The sequence below is a fragment of the Sinocyclocheilus rhinocerous genome, unplaced genomic scaffold (genome assembly GCF_001515625.1).
Source record: "Sinocyclocheilus rhinocerous isolate Xijiao unplaced genomic scaffold, SAMN03320098_v1.1 scaffold2161, whole genome shotgun sequence".
NCBI classification, from domain to species: Eukaryota; Metazoa; Chordata; class Actinopteri; order Cypriniformes; family Cyprinidae; genus Sinocyclocheilus; species Sinocyclocheilus rhinocerous.
This window is the reverse complement of record NW_015648277.1, coordinates 552,683-556,219: the sequence shown is the minus strand read 5'-3', so window position 1 is coordinate 556,219 and position 3,537 is coordinate 552,683. Positions and strand designations below refer to the sequence as shown.

Below are 3,537 nucleotides of genomic sequence, written 5' to 3'. Positions count from 1 at the left end.
CTTACTTAAAATCAAAAAGTAAAATTTTGCTTGTGAAGCGAAATGGAACGTGGACAACCGTGACTTCGGAGCTTATTTTTACAGCAATGCGGAGAGCTATCGCGACTTTTAAACTAAAAAGAAATGACACGACTCGATTGTAAATAAAATGCAGTTCGGAAAAAGTTGTGACTGAAAAAGAACTAAAAGAGCGGACAGAAGAAAAAAGGGCATAGGAAAGCAGCGTACCGGTGGAGGACGTCTGTCTATGGTGCTGACCAGTTCGATGTCCATACCGGAGTCAGCCTACACCTGGCGGCAATATGGAGTCAGGCTTAGGGTGCAGACTAGGCCAATTCCATTGCCCGCAAAAAATCTGAAGCAGAAAAGAAAGACAGCACATTAGAAGGAAGTACAAAAGTGCTCATTCACACGATTGAACCATTAATACATAAACACGACCTGACATGAATGGAGAACACATACAGCACCTACAAACTCGAAAAAGAAGCCAAAACGGCAACCAGAGCAAATCGGCAAGTCATCGGCAGACAACATTGAAACAGCCCCTGTCCCCTCTTTCGCCCTCCTGTGCGGCCGGTCCTATCCGTATTTACCGTGAAAAAAAAAATAATAATACGAAAACCCTCAAAAAATGGGTCAGAAAAGGTTCCGTGGAAGACTGAGAAGAGAAGGAGGAAAGGTCGAATGCGGTGAGATGTGGTCGAGGAGGAGCTGCGGCACTGCCCTGGCTACAGGGAGAGTGGAATTTGTGACCATGCAAAGGAAAGGGTGGTGTTTTCTTTTTTCTTTTTCTTTTTTTTGGCGCTTCGCTGTGCTGGGGTTTTTTGGATCTCAGCAGGGTCCTTGGCTGCAGTTCTGACTCCCCTTAGTGGTGCCAAAATGTGGACGTTTCCCTTTGTCTTTAACTCCCATGAATAAAACTAACTGAGGGGCGATTAAAAACAAGCAAGGAGCGGATTGAAACAGAAACAAACTGACAGAGCAATGATATAAAGCTTTAAAAACATTCAGAAAGAAGTTTATAACGAAGATAAGCAGACACTGAAAGAGAAGTAGAGCGTAGTGCAGAAAAGAAAAAGCAGCTTTACGGACAACAGAACAGTCTAAAGAGTGAAGACTGAAAAGGACTGCTTTCACACCACATTTCTCTTTCTGCAAATATGCCATCTCTCCGTCTACGCGAGCAGCGCACTCGCTCTCGCTCCTACTCCTCCCTCCTTCCTTCCAGTCGGTGTCCAATCCACGCCACGTAGTGAGAGAGAAAAAGAGATACACTTTTTTTCATTCTCATCAAAATGGCAGAGACAGAAAGTTACAAGCAAGAGAGAGAAAGAGAGCTAGCGAGAGACAGCACGGCTCACTGTCCTCTTATGGAAAAAGCCACAGGAAGCAGTCCGAGTGCTGTATCATTTCTTTCTTTAAGGTGCAAACTCACTCAGATTAACGAAATGATGGCGAAAAATATTTTCGATATGCCCGACGATCAAATATAGTGCCCGCTGCAGACAGGGAGCTGTGCCCGCCATGTTAAACGGATGCAATTAATAGCATTTTGTATCTGTGTCTGTCCATCCATCGGTCTCTCTGCCTGGGTCTGTCTGTCTGTCTATCTGCTTGTCTCCATATCTATTTGCTTGTTTACATGGCTGCCTAATCCAGGCATTGGCACAGTCTCTTCAATGCTCCCTGTGTGTGTGTGTGTGTGTGTGTGTGTGTGTGTGTATGTGTATGTGTGTGTGTGTGTGTGTGTGTGTGTGTGTGTGTGTGAGTCAGTGTGTCAGTTGGTCACAGTCTGGCTGGCGGTCCGCCGCTCCCCAGATAGTCAAACATATTCGAGTGCTATTACCTCACTGTCAGAGACCCTTTCACCTACATTATTCATCATCCACCTAAAAAAATATGTATTTTTGTCCTTCTCTTTATAAATAAAACACGTTAGATTTTGTTATTTTGCAACCTGACGAAAATATTTTCATAGCCAAATGCTTTTCTACATGAAGAAGAGTGTATCCGCCCTCTGAAGTTGCAGAATCACATGAGAATTGCTCATGAAATGGTTCATGAGATCTCAATATGGCTTCCCTTTTATCCTGCAATGCAGCCCAACTCATCTATGGTGTGCAACATGGCAGGAGGGGAATAATTTCAGGGGTGCACATTCTGCAGCCAGCATGTGGTGCAACATTATATTCGTTCCCCACATTTTTTACTTTCCAAAGGTGCCAACGTGTTCTGATCAGGAGACATAGAAAATATAGTATCCTTTCCAATAAAAAATAAATAAACATGAATTTAGATCATGTTCGAAGATAAATAAATAGATAAACAAAAGATTTCTATTTCAAATAAATACTGTTATTTTGAACTTTCTATTCAAATATCCTCATAGTAATAACCATGTGGGCAGCAATTCTGGAGTAATGCTGCTGAAAATTCAGCTTCGCCATCACAGGAATAAATTACATTTGAAAATATATTAAAATAGAAAACAACCACTTTTTATTATGATCTATATTTTACTGTATTTCTGATCAAATAAATGTAGCCTTGGTGAGGCTTCTTTCAAAAACATTTGAAAAGTCTTACCAACAGTAGTGTATATACTATTAAATACATATTTAATATTAAATAAACTAATGCTAATAAATATTTGAATTATTCTGGGTTAAATGTCAATAAATTAGGCTAACATCTGCTCACAAACGACTGCAACATAATGAAATTGTCTGTAGGAGCTTATAAGGGGGACGAGGGGGGTACAAAGAGGCTTTTTAAGTCTCTTCCACATCCTGCTCCTCTTCCAACCTCCTCGCCTGCCTTAGCCCATGCCAAGCTTTAAGAGCGGGCCTCCAACATAAGGGTGAACAAAGAGGGCATTAGGATAGGGGGTAGTGTCCGTCGCTGCTGGTTCCAACATAGTGGAACAAAGAGAGAGATGAGACAGATAGAAAGAGAGAAAGTATAAGCAATATGAAACATTAACTAAACAAAGTGAACATAAAAGATTAATTGTTTAAAAAAAGTTTTTTTTTTAGTTTTTTTTTTAAACTGTCATAATGTAGATTTATGGGCATTTTCAGCAATTTGTGTTTAAATGTCCTGCACAATCTGCTAAAAAAAGATCAGTCTGAAATGGACCTTGTTAAAGGGGTCATATGATGCTTTTTTAAAGATCATTATTTTCTGTATTTGGTGTAACAGAATATGTTGACATGCTTTAATGTTCAAAAAACACATTATTTTTCAAATACTGTACATTACTGTAGGTCCTATATGCCCCGCCTCTCTCAAACAATTCGTTTTCTACAAAGTCCCTCCTTCCGACAAGCGCAGTCTGCTCTGATTGGCCAGCTGACCCAGTTGTATATATACATATATATATATATATATATATATATATATATATAGCTACAGATTAAACACAGTCACACTGCTTGCCATATCACTTTTCACTGCTCTTGTTCTCGGCCGGAGCGACGAGACAAAAACATTAAAACCCATTATAAATGAGGCATTTGTTGCATTGGGGACATA

General features: G+C 40.2%; 1 long non-coding RNA gene across 2 annotated transcripts in view; it reads right to left on the bottom strand.

Moving 5' to 3' along the window:
- Positions 1-226: 226 nt before the first annotated feature.
- The window catches only part of LOC107709711 (uncharacterized), a 53,930-nt gene continuing 50,619 nt past the window's right edge, over positions 227-3,537 (bottom strand). For both annotated transcript variants that reach the window (XR_001636523.1, XR_001636522.1), the window contains one exon: positions 227-355. This is a non-coding gene — a long non-coding RNA (uncharacterized LOC107709711). The remainder of the gene's footprint in view (positions 356-3,537) is intronic.